Below are 21,569 nucleotides of genomic sequence, written 5' to 3' on the forward strand. Positions count from 1 at the left end.
AGCTATACTGTTCAAACAAAGCAGAGCTTTGTAATACTCTACCTTTAAGACGATATCTAGTTGTGTAAGACACATTTGAGCTTATTCTTCCACAGCTGTGTGAAGACTCACGCTGTGTTGAGAGCTCAGAGCTTTCGGCGTGCGAATGCTGAATCGGGTAGTTACACAACTCTAGATCTCAAAAGTATGCTGAGTCTACTTTTATTGAAGAGGACACATTTCAAGCATTAAGAGTTCTGCAAGTGTGCTTAAAACCTTTCTGGCTCACTGGGAGGAATTTTCTCCCTCTGGATTTGATTTAATTCAAAGGCTTGCAAGGTCGACTGACCCACTAACTTTGAAGCTCTCTGAATAAAGAAGTTCTTAGATAAAAGTGTCAGCTCAGGAAAGCCCATAATATAAGGAAGACACAGTCCATTCTGGAGATGAACACAAGGCATAAGAATAAACGTCTAGCCAATGTTGTTATTGAACTAAAAGTATAAAAAATTTGTTTGTTATATAAAGTTGACATTAAATAAAAATATTAGGTAGCCTTGTCAGCTAAATTAAATTAAACAAGTTTGAGCGGAGGCACTACACTTACAAAAACTATAACTGAAAACAAAGAAACAGGAAAATAAAAATATTACAAATGTGAAAAGCACATTACACTTTACAAAATTTTAATAAAAACTGAAAATATACAAATAAAAGCGAAATGAAAAACCCTATAAAATAAAAGCAAAAAGTAAACGCTATAAAATAAAATAAATACATTAAAATAACACTGACTGCAGCAATGTAGTGTGCAGTAAGGAATGAATCGATCAATGAACACATTAATAAATAAATGAATAAATGAATGATACCAAAAATATATAATAACATAGCACCCAAAATAAAATAAAATCAAAACTAAGATGTATAAATAAATGAATAAATAATGAATGATATATCACATTGCATTTCAATCCACACTCTGGCCAAAACTATGTGGACATCCCAAATAAAATAACATGAAATAAAATAACATAATTTATTATATAATTATAATTATATAATTTATTTTATATCACCTTATATTCCCATGACCACAACAATGTGGATATCCAAAATAAAATAATAAAATAAATACGCAAAGTACATACACAAAAAGGCTGCATTATTATTTGCTTCCTATTTAACCCCTCTTGTTAATGTTAGGCATAAGCATATCCTGGAGTTCCCTGCAAGAGTGCAGTGGTAATGTGAGTTTGTATTATCCACAGTAGTGGATACAGGAGTGTGCAACACAACACAATCTCTATCAGTAACACAGAGCAGACCTGATCTGGGGAATCTGATTAGATGCAGGTAAAGCCAGCAGGCTGCACATCAGATAACACAGCAGTGTCTCGCCTTCCTGCACCGCCATCCCTACCAGCACTGCCTTCAAGCTAGAGAGATCAGTGATTAAATGGTTATTTGTGTTGCACTCTGTTAACTTGTGTGTGTGTGTGTGCACAGTGGAAACAAGATCATCAGTTTGTTTTTCCTGAAATTGTCTGCTGTGGCTGAGATGCACACTCTCCTCAGGTCTGGCGAATTTGTGTGTGTCGGATATATGTGATATATATATATATATATATATATATATATATATATATATATATATATATATATATATATATATATATATATATATATATATATATATATATATATATATATATATATATATATATATATATATGTATGTGTGTGTGTGTGTGTGTGTGTGTGTGTGTGTGTGTGTGTGTGTGTGATCTAGTATACATACTGTGTTCATAAATCAATCCATCTCGGCACAAACAAACAGGATAGATAGAGATTTTGGTATAGTTTACCTTAATTTCTTTTTTTTTTCAGCAATCAATCCAACTTGCTGGCTTCTTCAATGTTGAAAGGTCTCTCAAAATCGCTTTCCAATACACACATTATTTGGCTGAATGTGTACAGAATGTGCCAGTCCTCCCTTCTGTCCGCCAGAGACCTGACAGTGATGAGAAGCATTTAATAATGGAGAACTGAAGAGGGTCTATATTAGGTTTCATTACTTTTCATCATTTGACAAATGTTAAATCTCAGTCATTGTGAATGTCACCTAAGGCTAAGCAAACTAATATGTATCTATTATATATATCTATTAAATATATCCATCAAAGTTTTTAATGTATTAAAGGGGTCATATGATGCAATTTAAAATGTTCCTTTCTCTTTGGAGTGTTACATGCTTTTAGTGCATAAAGAAGATCTGTAAAGTCGCAAATCCAAAGAGATATTCTTTATAAGACTCGTCCACACACCCCTAAAATGCCTTGTTCTAACATGCCCCCACGTCTACATCACGATGTGGGAAGATTTGCCGAACACCGCCCCAATGTTCATGCAAAGAAAGGAGACGTTACTTTTATTCTTGCTGCATTATTGTTGTTGCTGCCATGTTGTGGAGAGGCTGTGTTTCGCTGCGAAAACAAAACTACTTTGTTTGGCCTTCAAAAAGAAGAAAATATCTGCTTCATCATGCCTACAACAACCTTTATTTATAAAGCACATTTAACACAATAAAAATTTACCCAAAGTGCTGTACATAGTACATAACAGTAAAAAGAAAAAAGAACAAACAATTAAACATTTCCAAAAGCTAAAGAATAAAAATGTGTTTTCTGAGTAGTTTTAAAATGAAGGAGCAGACCTTACATGATGCAGGAGAGCATTCCAGAGCTTGGGCCCAGCCACAGAAAAAACCCATCACCCTTTCATTTGTGGCGACTTCGTGACACATTTAAAAGCAAATGATTTGACGATCTAAGTGCCCTAAGCAGGACAATTTGGCACAATACGATCACAAAAACGCCTTATAAACAAACATAAGGATCTTAAAATCAACTCGAACCTTAATGGGAAGCCGAAACAGGAAAAATATGATCCCTCTTTCTAGACCCAGTCACAAGTCATTCAGTATCTGTTTCGTTCAGAAAATCATTATTAGAAATGAAGAGAAATGTTCCGAAAACGAATTTGCAGTATTTGAGTGAAAAGCTTGAGAGAGACATGAAGGCTGAGGGCAAATAGAAGAGGGGAGAAAGCACTCAAACGTAATAGGATAATGGTCAGACACACATGCATCAATAACCTCCAGTTTTGAAATCAAAAAACCAAATCTAGTGTGTGACCCAGATTATGAGTTGAACCACAAACAGATTGTACAACGTTCAAAGACTCTAAAATAGTAACAAATTCTTTGACCAACGTTTTAGAAGGGCAGCTGAGATGAATGTTAAAATCCACAAGAATCAATAGTCTATCAGCCCGAGTCACCAGATCAGAGAGAAAATCAAAAAATTGTTGAATAAAATCCGAAACGAAAAACAGACTCCACTTTGAACAACAAACAGTAGAACTCCAGCACACACACCAGTGTGCAAATGCTCATTACAATATGAATAATCTTTTAAAAAACAAATAAATATTATAAGATAGATATTTTATATAAAATAATATTAAGATTTTTAATCTTAATTATATTATACATAGCCCTAAATGAATGTAAAATATATTTTTATATTATTTAAATAAGCAAATAATATATTTATAATATACAGGTTATTAAAGATGAATGATTTGTACAAATATTACATCCAAAGACTTTTCTTACACAGGCTTGACTTCCTCTCGAGATAAAACAGAATTTGTATCCAGACTCAGCTGGAAAGGACCACCATAAGATCTCAAGGAATGAATCTACCTTGAGTCTGCAGGACAGGTGATGAGTGACAGGACTTCTAATGGCCCAAGTGCTGCTTCTTCCTCACCCATCCACACAATTCAGCTGCACCATTCTAATTAATATCCACATCTAACAGTCACAACTCAGACAGGGGAGGAGAACGGCAGGGGAAAATATAGTGATTATTACAGACCAATCAGTTTCAGGGATTGAAAAATTCAGCCCCTGCCGGAAAAATATGGGGTGAGGGGCCGGGGACAGTCTCCAACAATCATGTGTTCATTATGGGAGATGTTCCAGCGCCTATGAGCTCCATTAATATTTTAGCTATTCCACCACATAAGAGCATAGCCAAGAGAAAAAGAGATTTATCCGCTGTCATAAACTGATCTGAAGCGCAACCCCTCACTCTGCAAAACAATATAACTTTCTGATTAATTAAACTCCTGTGGATTACTAGTATGGCGAGCCTATGCTGCCTACTGAAGTGTGAGGTTTAATGTCCTCCACAGCTTTGCAGATAATTGCGTTTGCAGGCAATAAGTCTTTGTTAATATGATGGGGAACATGGAACAAAACACTGGGAGAATAAGATACAGGTCCATTATTGCACAAAGCCGACGAGTGGCGAGTTGTAGGTGGTGAGCAGCAGTTCATGAACGACGGCAGACCCGAGGGCTTTCCTTCCTGAATTCGCCACGCTGATTGAATGTCTAAAACCGGCACCTCAATACCACACGAAAACTAAAGCTCCTCCTGAGACCCCATCATGCCGTATGAATTTCAAACAGGCATAACTACGCCTCCTGCTTTAATTACGAAAAGATTTTGAGGCCTTTTAGCGTTTGACGGCAGTAAATGAAGCATTTTTATGCTCTGCGCAATCAAGCCTGCTGTCGTTTTTCTCCTATATTTTTCATCATCTTCTTCTAATGAGGCATCGGGGGAGGACCGTCTCATGTTTCTGTCTGTTCGCCTCATTTGTTGACCGCACTCCAGCTGACCGGAGGTTACACTCAGATGCTCCATTGTGGTGCAAAGAAGTCCGTGTTGTGACAAGCAATAGGGGCAACAGGAGACCACAGAGACCGCTGATGGACAGCTCGGCCTCCAGGGGAACTCCCTCATCTGTAATGAACCTGCAATGGCACAATGACAGTTGCCAGATTAAATCACTGCGTATCATGGGAGGAAAAGGGCAGCTTAAACCAGGGGTGGGGAACGTCATTCCTGGAGAGCCTGTGTCCCTGCAGAGTTTAGCTCCAACCCTAATCAAACACACCTGAACAAGCTAATCAAGGTCTTCAGGATACAGGTATTTTTATCAGGGTTGGAGCTAAACTCTGCAGGACAGTGGCCCTCCAGGATCAATGTTCCCCGTCCCTGAGTATTATCCTGAAATATGTTCAAGCACTTTTTTTATCTGGGGATGTTATAGAAACCTATGTTAATTCTTGATTAAAGATTTGAACATTTCTATTTCCTAAGTTAAATTAAATGGACGTAAACAGATTTTCTGCGGATGTTTCTTCAATGCCGCCTCTACTAAATAACTTCAGATTACATGATTATTATAATAATTATATATTTTTTGGTTTGCATGCTATTATTAAACATTCCAGAACAAATAATGCACCTCAAACCCTTCTTTGTTCTTTAGGTATAGATGGTTCCATGAAGAACCTATCCATGGAACATCCATGGAACTTTTCCATTTAAAAAAAAATTACATTTATATGCATTTAGCAGACGCTTTTACTCAAAGCGACTTACAATGCATTCATGCTAACATTTTTAACCTAACATGTGTTCCCTGGGAATCGAACCCACAACCTTTTGCGCTTCTAATGCAATGCTCTACCACTGAGCCACAGGAACAAAAACTATTTTTATAGTCAAGCCAAAAAGTAAGCCTACAGTATCTGGATAACTGCATGTGTAAGTTCATATAGGCTTACACTGAAAGAATATTTTTAAATTAGATTTTAAATTATGCCAGCTTGACGTTTAAATTCAGTGAAGACATTTACTCAAATAATTGTTTAAAAAAAAACTCAAGTTCTCAATGCATTTTTTATTGAAACCAGCAATATGAGATGGCACAAAGTGAATCACAAATGGCTCAGTTTTAGAATCTAGTGAGCTAAATAAAGGCACCTGTCTTTTTAGGTGAAGTACTCAGTTTGAATATTTTAGCATTCATTTAAGCTTTTGAATTAAATTAGCCTATATTTATAACCAACAGTTTTGTCAACTTTGCGTTAAACTGGCTCTCTCAACCAGTCCAGCTGACAAGAGCCCAAAACGACTCTAAAACCAGCAAACCAGACGTAGAGCCTGACGTAGAACCCTCTTGTGAAGCTCTTCTGAGAATCCATTCAACAATGAATGCTGCTAAGCACATAGCAATAAATCCTGAAGAAAAGCTTGTCACTGGATTATAAACAAGAAGGCAACAGTTCAGAGGACATGACATCTATTTGTTTGGTAATGAAAGATGATTTTTCTTTCTAAATCACGTGGGGAACAAAATCATTTTATCATCTTTGTATGTAGCTCCTGATGCGTGAATGTATTATAAAGGTAAATCATCTCCATTTGTCAAACGCTCTTCGGTGCAGCAGCGGCAATAAATTTGCTATGTTGATGTGGGGTGAAGTGTTGAAATGAATAGCTCAGAAAAGCATATCAATTCACAGTTTAAATAAAACTGTAAAGGAATACAGACGCTTTAAACGATGCAGAAAGATGTGCATGTACATTTAGCATGATCAAGTTTTAGCTGGCCTGCAGATAGTTTATCATCTCTGTGATATTTAAAGTCAACACGAATGGAGAGAAAGGGTTAAAAACAATCGAAACAACATGCATGTGTATTAAGTAACATGAATTAAAAAGTAAATAGGGTCATTTCATGTTGGCATTTGAGTGTTGATAAATGTCAAACATGTAAAAGGGACCTTTTAGAAATGGATTTTATATTTATATAAGTATGTGTAGGAAGCAAACTGAATGGATGTGGTGGAATGAAAAAGAGAAACAAGGACACATGCGTAGACATCTTTAAAAAAGAAAAAAGAAAGGGCACCAGAGGGAAGAAAAATAAAGAACAGAGATGAATGAAACTCTCTGGGACACTGACAGGTGAAAATAACAGAAGGCTGAGCTGAAACGAGAATAAAGGAAATCATCCGTCTTAAGGTATCACGGCTATTTGCCAAACACCCGGACTGTGGCGCTTTATAAATCAAGAGATTCAGAGCAATTTGTTTGTTTTTCTTAAGGTGAGCCAGATGACGGGATTTCATGGGACATGATATTATGAATCTGAAGCGTACAGAGATTTGGCGACATACATATTCAGATGAGGCTTTATTTACTTTATTAACTTTATTTAGGACAGCATTCAAAACCAGGTCTGCGTGTGCTTTTATAAGCTTAAAAAGAAGCCAGGGAAGATCTAACTGGCTGTTCCAAGGGATTTGACATTATTATGCAAAGCGCTGCGTGCTATTGACTTAAAAGAGCATGTCAAAACACAAACAAATCTTAATTATAATATTTTATTCGGAGAATGTGAAACTGAAGCCAAATGGTATCTTAAGAGACGTGGGGGTATTTAGTGACCCAGATTGAGCATGAAATACATGCAGACGGCAGGAGAATTCCAGAGTCCACCAAACAGCTTTTCTGATAATAATTATATGCCATTTGGTTTGTGATTTTCAGACATTAGGAGATCTTCACAAGTCATTCTCTCAACAGAGGGATTGCGCTGTGGCCTCACAAAATGATATTAAAGGAGAAAAAGACAACTGACCCCATTTCTCAACAGCGCTGCCCAACGACTCCACTCATGTGAGAGTAACAGTGATCATGCATATGGAGAACATGGAGGTGGAGAGCTGAAGATACTCACAGCCAGAGGCAGACAGCGTCAAGTGTCATGTATTGCTGTCCAGATTATTCCATAAAGCAGAAAGCTCCACAGATTTCCACAGAACAGAGATGTCTGTAGTTCTAAAACCTGGAAGAGAATTAGCATATTCGAGCCATGCATTCCCTTGGGAAATTCCCATGCTGTTATGGATTTATGAGCAAATTAAATGGATAATGAAACAAAATATTAATAGGTCTTCAAAAGTTACACACAGTTAAACCTCTAATGTGAATTGTTGAAGCCATTGTCCTTTAAAAAGAGATAAGTTGCTGATACATAAGCACAACTACAAGCATTACCTTTTAAAATTTTGGGTGTTTTTTTTTTGGACAAAATGTCATGTTTACCAAGTCTGCATTTATTTGATCAAAAATGCAGTAAATGCAATATTCATGTGATCTGATTACAATTTTTCTATTTTTAATCTATTTTACATTACTCCAGCCTTAAGTGACACGTGATTTTCAGAAAACATTCAAATATGATGATTTGGTGCATGGCTTATCAGCAACACTGAACATTTAGAACAGCATTTTATGCAACTGATGAACTGGACAACCTTTGTAATCCTTCTTTAGCAACATGCTAAAGTATACAGCTATTTACCAAATAAACAAACAGGCACAACATACAGTACAGATTTGAGTCGAAATTATTTATTTCACAAGAATGGGACGGATATGGAAGCCCATTCCTACCTCAGAACAAAGTGTACATTAAGAAATGAACTCATTCTGAAATATATAAAGAAATAGTTTTGACCAAAAAATCTTTTAACCTGTTAATTGTCACCCCATCCCGTATACGGGACGCCTACGTTGACTATACTATATTACAATCAAATCTAATCTAATCTTGACAAACTATATATCGTTGGAAAGGTCTAAGACTCCCAAATATATATTTCACCAATATTTTTTGTTAAAAATTATGTAGGAAAAGTAATAGATTAATTTATGACAAGAGTGCACCCTCAGAAATCTACATTACAAAAGGAGTTTTGACCTTTGTTTAAAAAAATTACTTCCTCGTTGCCTTTTTCTCTATCACATTTTAGAAATCATCAGAAGTTATATATCACTTGAAAACATAAAATCTCAAAATTCATCCTTTAAAACCCATTTTTAATTCAGACATTGCATTACCATGTAAATGGCACATCAAAATCATTATACAAAATGTTTTCAGTCATGAATTATAAAAATTTAGGTTTGTATCATGCACATTCAAGTCTATCTTCAAAAACGTGAGTGACAGTTAACAGGATAAAGCCAAATATAAATATAAAGCCAAAATTATGAATAATAAAGCCCAACTGTAGGATATTAAGATCATATTAAGTCAGAATTATGAGAAACAAATTACAATTGTTAGATACATCAAAAGCCATCTATATAAATATATGAAATCTGCCAGAGTCGCCAATCAATTATACAGTTTAGTAGTCATCATCATACAAAATCTTTTGTTCAAAAATATGCTGCAATTGACCAAGAGAATATTTTAGACAGTCATCGTATAAGCTAAGTTTCGGTACACCCTGCATCTGTTTTGCCTGCCTCAAGCTGAATAAACAAACCAGGATAAAATGGTCTTAAGTGGCCCAAAAATAAAACAGAGGGACAAAACATCTCACAGCAAATCCGATGCCAGGCATCTTAACAATGCTGATTCTGTCAGGAGTTCAGCAGAAGACGCTGCCAACCGCTCCACGGGGAATTTTAAAAACGATTCCTACACACATCAGATGACTGTCTAGCAGTGCCAAAGTGTCTCTTTCATGCTGTTCCACATACTCTTTTACAGCCATATGTTTCTTTTTTCCCCAACATTTTAGACATAAACATATGCTGTTCTTTTTATTATTTAAATTAATGCACATATGGGAAGGGTGGGCATGAAATATAACAATGATAAATTACAGAACTGCAGATATTTGGATCACTGGCTAAGCTCTCCACATATTCAATAAGACTATCAGCAAGTGGCTTGGTGAGAAGGAGAACACTGTTGGTGCGATTGTTCGGAAATGGAAGAAATACAAAACAACCATCAGTTGACCTCTGTCTGGAGCTCTGTGCAAGATCTTGCGAAAGGTGAGGGATCAGCCCCGAACTACACGGGTGGAGCTTGTTAAAGATCTTAAAGCAGTTAAGTCACCACAGTCGCCATCCAAACCATTGGTAGCACACTACGTTGCAATGGATTGAAATCCTGCAGCACTCGCAAGGTTCCCCTGCTCAAGAAGGAACATGTGCAGGTTTAAGGTTTGCCAAAAAACATCAAAATGATTCAGAGAAGTCTTGGGAGAAAGTGCTGTGGTCAGATGAGTCCAAAAATGAGCTCTTTGCCAACTTACCGTGTTTGAAGGGAGAAAAAACCATCCTTACAGTCAAACACAGAGGTGGACACATTATGCTTTGGTGATGTTTTTCTGCTACAGAGCCCCAAATACCAGGACAGTCAAGCACAAGAACAGTTTCTTCACCCAGGAAATCTACATTATAAACTGTTATATGTTCCCCACACTATGCAATAAAAATGTGCAATAACATTATATAATACATACTATTACCACTTCCATCCTAGTATATCCCTGCATCTCATTCTATTCATCTATAGCACAACTGTACATAACATTTCTTTATTTTTACTTTTTTGTCTTTTTTAATTCTCATCTTATTTTTATTTTCTGTGTGTTGTTGTCTCTGGAAGCTTATGTCACTAAAACAAATTCCTTGTATGCGCAAGCATACTTGGCAATAAAGCTCTTTCTGATTCTTATTCTGAAACATACCGCCAAGACAACAATGGAGTGGCTCAACTAGAAGCACATGAAGGTCACTGAGTGGCCCAGCCAGTCTTCAGACATCAATCCTTCAGAAAATCTGTGGAGGTCCCCGAAACTTCGAGTTACTAAACAACAGCCGAAAATCCTTAAAGATTTCGAGAGAATCTGTAAAGAGGAGTGGATCAAAATCCCTCGTGAGATGTGAGCAAACCTGGTGACAACTACAAAAAACATCTTACCTCTGTGCTTGGCAAGAAGGTTTCTGCACCAAGTCATGTTTTGCTTGGGGATCAAATACTTATTTCACTCACTCTTCAACAACTAATATAACTTTTATGATTAGATTTAGAAGTTAATAGTAAATCCACAATTTACATGTTTACATACTTTTTTTTTTTTTTTATTCGAGTGTTGATTATTAGGCTATATCAAAAAATAAAAAGCTATTCAATTTAATAGTTTAGACTCATCATGATTGTGTAGCATAAAATCCCTAAGAAACATTCAGATTTTACATCTCAAACATAGTGTTTGACCATACAAAACTCATTGCTGGGTTGATGCTTAGATGTATTGAGTGCTTTCGTCACAGTGCTATGCAGTTGCTAGGTGGTATTCTGGTTCTGCAAATGGCTTGGGTTCTACAATGTAAATCTATGGGATTTTTTGCACAATTTATCATAAATCCAATTGAAAAAGTAATAGCACACCTCTCTTCAACAAGTATTGACGATCAAAATCGCAGCGGTGTGAGCCAGACAGGAAGGGAAATCACTTAAAAAGTGCGAATTACGAAACCAATGAGGAACAATACATTTCAAGGTTGCTGGCAGGCGCAGCTTTCTTTGTCTTTGTTCGATGTTGTACCTTCTGTCGAATAACTTTCCAAGTGAGCTGTCAACAGACCCAGAGGTGAAAACAACAGAAGCATGTCATTGCATACAATCATTTTCCAAGGTGAACTTGCCATTTATCAGATAATGGTTTCAGGGGGTGGACTTGTGTAATTTGAACATTAAATATTTCATTTAATTCTGTTTTATTAATCATAACTCCTGTTTAGCTGCAAGCATCTTTGCTTTAAACTGAACTGGCACTCTTGAATTGGAATTTACTGTCAGAATTTAACCACATTACACACATCAAACCAAACACATCTCATTTATTTATCATACTCAAAGAGCCATTGCTCTGAGGCAATCACACAAAAACACATTATCATTTATTAAGAGGTTGTCAGAAAAAAAATATGTCATGGAATTATTGCCGAGTTACATATTACACAAAAAGTCACATTCACCATAAGCACCTAAGGCTGAAAACAGTGCAGTCAGTCTCCATTGCATGTGGATCCATAATGTAACAATGCAAAATAAAATTGCATTCACTCATGTCTCACAATTACTGCATGTAAAAGGCAAAAAGGCATACTTGTGCATTTCTGTGATATAATATTATCACAAATCAAGGCGTTGTGACACATTAAGAGAAATGCAAAACAAATGGCTCTCAAGCACCCATTAAAGGTCTGGTTCTCGGAGTAACAGTATACTTTGAATTTTTTTGCCCTTTGAAAGTCAATGACAATGCAGATGGTCACAGCCATTTCCAATCTGCTGCTTGGCTCAGATGCAAAATATAAGTTGTAAATTTGCCATTGAAACCACTTCAGAGTAATGGTGTGAAATTTTCAGTACAAAATGTTTTATTATTTAGTGCAGCCTGATCTGATGGCACTTCATCTCAGCCTAGATTCCTTCTCAGGAATCACAAAATGCATCTCACAAAGCCCTAAATCTTCAACAAAAGCAGACCAAATGAAGTTGTGTACGTCATGTTTTCCCATTGAGACACTCAGCTGCAGCCCACCCACTAAATACAACATCATTGACAGAGACACCATCGTAGGAAGCTCCCGCCAGTGTGAGGGGCAGATTGTGGTTGCTGATGTGTTGCCTCATCTTCTCTGAAAATAAGAAAATGGCACACACAACTGTCTCTCATTTACATGACTCAGAGAAAGGATAGTGGAAAGAGTATGTGTGTTTAATAACTCACCAAGTCGTTTCCAGTGTCCTAAATGATACTGCGGAATGCAGGTCTGAAAAGAGAATGGCAGAGATAAAATAATTTAATAACAGGAACGACAGAGCAGAGAAAAACACAGAAGAAATGACATTCATTAATCAAAAAAAAAAAAAAAAAAAGAAACTCTTTCAGATATGAGATTCCAGATAAAGTAGAAGCCTGAATATCTCTTCTCTTTGTGAGAGTATATAAGGGTAATTAAACTGTTCAAAAGACAATGAGACAATGTAGCATGAAAAAATGTAAGAGTATGTGTGTGTGGGCACAGTAAGGTTGAAATTTTCTTCTTGCTCTATGACCATATAATTAAGAAGAAGTCAGTCAGAAATGAAGTAGAGCAGCTAGTTGCTCCTCTCGCCCCCCAGTGCCAGTCTGTCATCTCCGGCCTGAAATCAGTGACCCTCCCGGAGCCCTCACTGAACTCCCAGAACCACAGAGAGGGAGGGCAGGGGGACTGTTTAAAGAAATGGACTATCTGCCTTGATTTATGTCAGAACAGAACCCCAGAGAGACGACTGAGGGCATCTGATGGCTGTTAGCTCCATAAAGCTGATGCTATGCATGGCTGACTCAAGCCAGAGCTTGGAGAGTAAAGATTTTTTGGACGTTCTTCAGGTGAATGTGAACTAATGGGGCCATATTCTAGACTTTTGTAGCAATTTAATTTTTCTTCACAGATCCACCAAACGGTTTAATTTAGTTTTACACAAATGTTTTACACCCTTTCTCTGACCCGGAGAATTACACTGGATATTTTTGCTATTTTAGTATCTTTAGGAATTGCATGTATAAATGCTTTGTTATGATTGACTCAACACTTTTTAATGAACAGACTCTTACTTCAAAAGAGCAAGAAAAGTGTTCCATAATATGTGTTCCTTAAAAAAAATTGTTATATATATATATATATATATATATATATATATATATATATATATATATATAGTATTTAAAAAATATTATTGTTAGTAGTAGTAGTAGTAACTGAACCTTGACAACTTTATTTCACGTTTGCAATTTCATAACAGCTATAACCAACTGAAGGCCATGTTTACAGACATATTCACATATATACATAAAACAAACAAAAACACATATTATTGTTAGTATTATTATTATTATATTTTAGTATTATTTTGTTTTTTAAATTATCCTTAATGAAAATATAAATTGTCTTACAAATCTATAATTTTTTGTTTTATTAATATATAATTTCACTTATGTATCCATAAAAATAACAGTTTTTATGTTTGTTTGAATATTTACATATAACATTTATAGAAAAAATATAAATAAAAAATACACCTCCAATTCCAGAGAAGTTTGCAGTCAAAAATGTGTTCATATTTACAAAATACATTTACGTTGGTCGGTGAAAACTTTGGATTTCAACTGGAAACTGCAGCGATTCATCTGAATAAGAAGTTTTTTGAGTTTTGCTGAAATGTATAGAGGCATGTATTTCCAATGAGCATATGTTGTTTTATTTATATTTGCATATTTTATAATAGTAATAAGCTACTCATGGCCATGTTTACAGAGAATGTGGGGTTTAAGGCACACCGCTTTGCATGTTGTAAAATCACTGTACTGCGCAGCCTCAATGGCTTTTTGCGTTATTTAAACACACAGTCTCACCTTGTGTAAAGCGGCGCAGCTCCATACAGGTTGAGAGTTTACGCCCAGGTGAGAGGTCACAGCCTGGGTGGCTCGATCCAACAGCGTCTGCTTCGTCGCTGAATCAGGATGACCAAACGTCTGCACAAACCACGCGCCCCCCATCATCACCTTCATTCAAACACACACACACACAAACAGCTAGTAATTACACTAGAAAACAACACCATTCACAGAAATGGCTACTGTGCTGATAACAGCTGGATCATCCTCATAACATCCACTCACAGGAGGACTGAATCCCCAGCTGGAGGGAGTAGCATTCTCTTATTCAGGTTGCTAACACTGCTCAAAGCATATTTCAGCTCTTCTAATGGCACTCTGAATCTAGAAGTTTTTAGCCTGTCCACTATAGAGATGTTTTCAAGCAGAGGAAAAACAACATGCTCTGAGCAAAGGACAACTAACTATTAAATTAATAATGATTTAAGTGAGTGAGAAATTAATAATGCATTGGCAATTTTTGTTGTTGTGAGCACCTTAGGCGAGTACCGAAGGCTATTTTTATTACTGCATGTAATATGTTCCTGATAGGGGAAGGGAGAATAATTCATGTAAGAGACTCACAAATCACTGATGGGGCTATTGGTTTAGAGATGCACTTCTCCAGAGACCTTCGAGAGCATCAGGTTCATTTTCTAAACCGGCAAATATTCAACAATGTTTTTTCAATTTAGTTTCCTTATGTTTTGCCAGATTTTCTATTTTTAGCCTTGTCCCCACCTAAATGCTTTACCTTTTTATTTTATAATAAAAATAATAAAATATTTTATAATACACATTTAACAATAATATCTTATGAAAATACATTTTATATTTGTAGATAATGTAAAATAAACTGTACACTACTGTTCAAAGGTCTCATGCTCACCAAGGTTGTATTCATTTGCTCAAAATTGCTAAATAAAAAAATGAATTAATAAAAATAAAAAGTGAAATAAGACTGCAATTTAAAATAGCGGTTTTCTATTTTAATATATATTAAAATGTGATGTGATGACAAGGCTGAAATTTCAGCATCATTACTCCAGTCTTCAGAAATCATTCAATATGCGGATTTGATGCTCAGAAAACATTTATTATTATCATTACTGTTGAAAACAGATGTGCTGCTTTACTTTTAGCTTTTGACTGTTTTGTAACAATGTAAATGTATTTACGGTCACTTTTGGCAAATTTAATGTGTCTGCAGAATAAAACTATTCTATTCTATATATATATATATATATATATATATATATATATATATATATATATATATATAAATCTACTGAACGTAGAAGGTAGAAAAACCTTTCTGTATATGAGAGGTCAGTCTCACCGTCAGTCTAGTTGTCAATCCTCCACTCCGACTGTGCTGTGGAAAGGGAACAGAGTCGTACACCACTCCCAACACACCAGGATCTTCAGAGGAAGGCACCAAATGTCCAAAGCCCTGAAATAAATTACTCAATATTAAAAGTGAGTAAACATACATAAAGTACTGATGTATGTACAGTCAGGAAAGATCTTCCAGGCAATGAGAATATGAACTGAAAAAAACAACAACAAGACTTGAGTGTTTAATGGTTAAGGGGTCTACATTATTTTTTTTCTCATGTATTTAAAATCACTAAGTGAAGTCTTACGGTAACAGGAAGGATGAAGCCTTCATATTCCAAATTCACCACAGCAACATTTACAGAAGTGATGGATCGCAGCTGTTCTGACAGGGGTTGAGCAGCAGGGGGCAGCACAGAGGCCAATTCTGGTTAAATAAATAAAAATACATAAATAAATGAAAGTAAAAATCTACTTTCTATTAATACACATGTTGTCTGGGTAGAGAGCAGTGTCTGAATCTACAGCGCCACAGCAGCAGTGATCGCATTTAACTTCAGTTGGGAAGACGCTATGTGAATTGAACGTGAGATTACACACAGTAAATGTGAATGTTAACGCATTTCTATTGGACTTTTTTCAACTTGTATCAAATATTAGATAAACTCACTAAATTAAAAGCAATTAAAATGAAGCACAATGCTGTGTACCACAATAGGAAACATTGGAGTACACCACTGTAAAATGAGAGGATTTACCTGATGCAGGTAGTGTAGAAATCACATGATCAGCTTTCAGAGAGATGCCTTCATCTAGTTTGATCTATTTAAAATATATATTTAAAAACTAGTTTAACAACACAGAGTTTCTTCATCGTAACTGATGAACTAAAATATGTTCAGTCAGTCCATCTAGGTTGAATGTCAAAATATGTTATGTCTTCCTTCTGGGCCATCATCTCACCTCCCAGCATCCACCGATCACATTCAGACTCTTCACTTTGGCATGATGATGAAGCTCCACTCGTTCTCGTCTCTTCAGCATGTCCTCCAAGGCCTCTGGGAATGCCTGCATGCCTCTTTTAAGAGACCACTGAGTTCAGGACTCTTTAGATGCTCTCTTTGCCAGGTCAGAAGGGACTATTTTAGGACCACCTCCTTATATAATATGAATACAAACAAACATTAATCAGTAACACTTTCTATTAAATCTGATCAATAATGCATTGCAGAAGGTATATTAAAATCTTTATAATAAACAACAAATTCCAAAATCTTTTAAATAAATAATTATAAACATAAATTATCCATAAGTAATTGCAATCACGATTAAAATACATTATAAAAGCTTAATAAATAATTAACTATTAATGATAAACAAATATAAAATTTATTTAAAAAAGTAAATAAAAAAACACTTTTATGTATTATGGTTTTTAAAGGTGTAACCATGAATATATAAATATCATAACATAATGTCATCATTATATGCGAATTGCAAATACAATTGCTATAATGGATATATATTTCCATTAAATTGATAATACATTATATAGCGTTACATTCAATTACGACAACAACATTTTTAAACAATATTAAACTATTTAGAAACACGTTTTGTAATTTTTTTTAATTAAAATTATTTTGTTTGCTGCTATTATTATTAATTGTATTTTTATAACATTTTTCACAATGATTGTTAATGATAATTATTATTGTTAATATACAGAATATAAAGGCCAAAAGGATACACATTTGTCTTAAACATTTAGCTGAAATGCTCTTTAAAATGCTCTTTAAAAGTAGCAAATATAAATCCAAAGTCATATTAATGCATTGCATGGTGGCAGATTAGGTGAACACTAGGTTTCTGCCTAAAAGCCCTTCTACGCCCTCACCTGAACCCATCAGCATGCCCAACACAATGGAGCCCAGAGACTGCTCTGCTTCATAAAGAGGTGGAAAGCAGGACCGTACACTCAACCGTCTGCTGTCTCCAGCAAAAACTCCTCTACACAGACTGTCTATGGCTACATCAGCCAGCTTCATGGAGAGAGACAATCAGGTGGCCTCAGATTCTCTCCTGTCGCTACACACTTGAGACTGATTTGTCATGGCAGCAAAGCATGTCACACAGGACAAGGACAGAATGGATCATTTAACAGGTCGTTAATTCTCCATGCTAGTTCTCACCTCAGAACCCAGTCGTCTGGACACAAACGCATGCACAGATTCATCTTCCTCTCTCCCTTTCCTGATCAGTATCTCCTTCAGAACGCTCTGAATTATGGGTCGGGAGAAAGGAGGGATGGTGCGGATAACCCCACTAGAGGAAAGGAGAACAAGATAAGAAATATTTCTGAATTCAAACAGGTAGCTGCACACAGAATGGAGTTTCTTCTCACCCAGGTCCCGATGGCATCTTGTGCAGCTGTCCCGTCACATACAGGAAGCGGTTCTTAGACGCCACATGATCCTTTGCAACAGGCAGGATTTCAGACTCAAGACCCAACTCAGAGACCTGCACAAGAAAACAATAACTAGAAAAGTCCTTCTTCATAAATATGAGCATTTATCTTTAAAAGCCTGAGGAAAAGTAGATAAATACAGTTTTTTCTGTCTCCTGGAATGCAGTTTGCACATTTCCTTAAGGTACTTCAGGTAAATCAGAGTAAATAATGCATATGTAAGGAAATTTAAATAATATTAGGAATAAACAGAGATTGAATTATATATAGTATTGGTTTAGCACTGTCTTTAGGTACTGCAATCTACAGTACAAACGTTTGAGGTCAGTACGATTTTATCATATTTTAATTATTTTATTTCGCTAGGACCTATTAAATTGGTCAAATGTGACAGTAAAGACATTTATTATGTTACAAAGATTATTATTACAAATTACTATTGTTCTTTTTATCCTTTTATTCATTAATGGATTTTGATTAAAAAAAACATATCATCATATTTCTTGTGCAGGAAATCAACATATTACAATAATTTCATAAATAATGGCTGCTGAAAATTCTGCTTTGCCATCACAGGAATAAGTGATGTATTATTATAGAAGAATGTATTATTAAAGAAAACAGTTTAAACTACAGTTTGTAACAATATTTCATAATATTACTTTTTTACAGCACTTCCTATAATAGAAAAAAATAAATAAAGGGGGGGGGGGGGGGTCTTTTTTATTGTCTATATTGTTGACTTTTACTATCATTTGTGATATTCTTCATCTGTTAGGACAAAATCATCTGATAAGGACTAGAATTAATGTATGGTGGCCCTCTTGTGGCTGTGCCAAGGAACAACATTAATAACCAATTCAATTCTTGTATAACGTTGACTGAAAATTAATGTTAATATTCAATTAAATTTTCCTTATGATTATGTTTATTATTATAAAACTTAACTATTTACTGAACATTCCTGTTGACTCCCCATTTTATAATAGCAACAAGAGCTACAGTAATTTTTACAGTACAGATAAAACCCAACATTTTTGTTAAGTTGGTAGTAACGGATTTTCCAAACCAATAATAATATCAGATATTACCTGAATGTGATGAATTAAAATTCTAAAATTCACATAGATTTCTCCATGACCATGCACATTAATACATATTTGCATACCAAATTTAGAGTGTTCCGGCCGACAGCACCAGCAGGTCACATGCCTCGAGGTCCCTGTTCAAACACGGCCCCATCATCTCTCCGTATGGAGCTCAACCAACCCCCACATCTCCCAGATTTCTCCAGCAGTATGATCTACATCAGCAGAGGTGGAGTGTGGTGTACAGTGTTAGAGGACATTTGTTATTATTTTGACTTAAAATTTGTGCTGCTGATCTTCATGACCAAGTGCAAAATTTCTGATTAAAAACTGATGAAAAAAGGTCATTGCTTCATCAGTGATTGCAAGCTGTCTAGATGCTTCAAAGCAGCTCTGAACCATGAGAAATGCAGCAGGGAATGTTTATTTGCTTTTTAGGAAAGTTGTGCCTGTGGTGTTAAATTAACGGCTTTCAATTTTGACCCCAAAATTATTATTCTTGAGTTAAGTTAAGAAGTTAAGAATAAATGTTCCACATTAATTAATTAGGTGACAAGTGGCTCTTGGAATGAGAAGAACCCTGATCTAAATGATAAAAACACTAGACACAGTAAAAGGTGGATTACATTTTTCAACTGAAGAGCCTTTTATCTTAACATTAAACCTACCCTACTGTTAAAAAGTTTGGGGACTATACCTTTTTTTATGCTTTTATTCTGCAAGAATCTGTGACAGTGAAAACATTAATAACATTACAAAATATTAGAATAATATTTGAATGATTTCAGACACTGAAGACTGGACTAACAGCTGCTTAAAATTCAGTTTTACCATCACAGTAATAAATTCTATTTTAAAACACATTAACATGGAAAAGACTTAATTTCAATAGTAATACAATTACTGTTTGCTGTATTTTAGATCAAATAAATGCAGCCTTATAATGAGCATAATATATCTTTCAAAAAACAATAATCTTACCAATATCATAATCATAAACTGTTCAATCTGCAAATAAATGCAGATTGACTAAAGATTTTATGGAAATTATAGGTGGATACTTTACCTTGGAGACATTAGGACTCTTGCTCAGATGATGACAGGCCGACAGACCCCCGATCCCCCCACCAAGCACTGCTACCACCTTCTGCATTCAGCTCCAAACACTACCAACCCTGTAACAAGACTGACCAGTGTCTAAAACGACAACGATCTATCAGCAAGTCCATGAGTAAATAATATAACAAGCATTATTACACTGAAGCTACTGATAAAGCATGTAACCTGTCCTTTCCTGATCCAAGAAAGAAAATAAACATTAAAGCTGAGCCAAATTCAGCCACTTGGTCATAATAGATATTTATTGCATCTCTGACAGTTAACTAGACTTGAAAGATAATAATTAGGAAGGAAGGGTGTTTAACAATGCTGTTGGGATGGGAGTGATGGGGGGTGGCCCCTGATAAGGTGACTCTGCTGTCATTTATCATATCCAGACAAAAGAGCAAAGAAAAATATAGTCCCCCAATACCAACTGGCCATTATCTGTTAATTGGACAGTTAAACTTAAATCTTAAAATATAAACATATATGTCAAGTAACAAAAATATATTGAGGCAAGTCTCACAGCATATTTTATATCATTATATAACAGAAACACTACAAAACATCCATGAAAATAACAACATGTAAAGAAAGATTAATGACAATGTTTGCGGACTTTCTGATATATTTCACTTTTCTTTGCTGACAGGGTATTAACAGAAAGACAAAATAATGTTGAAACGTTTGCCTAAAACCCAAAACAACTGCTAAATTAATAAACATAAATTACATTTTTTACCTGCATTTAATTGTATAATTTGGGAAACACGTCTTCTGCTATAAGTTACAGAAGTCTTTTGTCGTATTGAAGCGACAAAGGAGTGGTAACAGCTGGCCCTTTCCCAAATGGCACACTTCATGTGGACTTCCCCTAGTGTGGGTATCATTACGGTTTTTATGACCTAGGTGTATATTTTACCATTTGTTACGTACAGTTTATACAAGCAGTATGGTCATCGACCAGTGGTTGATATCTCAAACATAATAATAGCGCGTTGAATAATACAATCGCATTATGATTCATTAAATAGAACCGAATGTCATTGCTTTACTGAGACATATGTAAACCTAGTATTTATATTTAAACCTGTAAATTCATCTGAAACTCGCGCACGTTTATTGTGTGTTAAATTTGTATCCCCGAACCCGATCGAGTCTGTCCCAAAAATACCTCTCAATACATCCTTGTGGACTCGCGCCAAGGGTCCTGCACTACATGACGTCACCAAATTGTGGACTCTGAGGAAGTCCACAAGTCCGGAGTGTGCCATTTGGGACAGGGCCCACAAAGAGAAAAGCGTTCGAGTGTATCAAAATAAAAGTCCCATCCCTTTCTGCACTTGTTTGTATATTAACTCAGTATA

The 21,569-nt window shown here is 35.6% G+C and overlaps 1 pseudogene; it reads right to left on the bottom strand.

Moving 5' to 3' along the window:
• Positions 1 to 11,605: 11,605 nt before the first annotated feature.
• On the bottom strand, positions 11,606 to 20,929 carry LOC127975479 (protoporphyrinogen oxidase-like; annotated as a pseudogene).
• Positions 20,930 to 21,569: the final 640 nt, after the last annotated feature.

The sequence above is a fragment of the Carassius gibelio genome, chromosome B16, assembly GCF_023724105.1.
Source record: "Carassius gibelio isolate Cgi1373 ecotype wild population from Czech Republic chromosome B16, carGib1.2-hapl.c, whole genome shotgun sequence".
NCBI lineage: Eukaryota > Metazoa > Chordata > Actinopteri > Cypriniformes > Cyprinidae > Carassius > Carassius gibelio.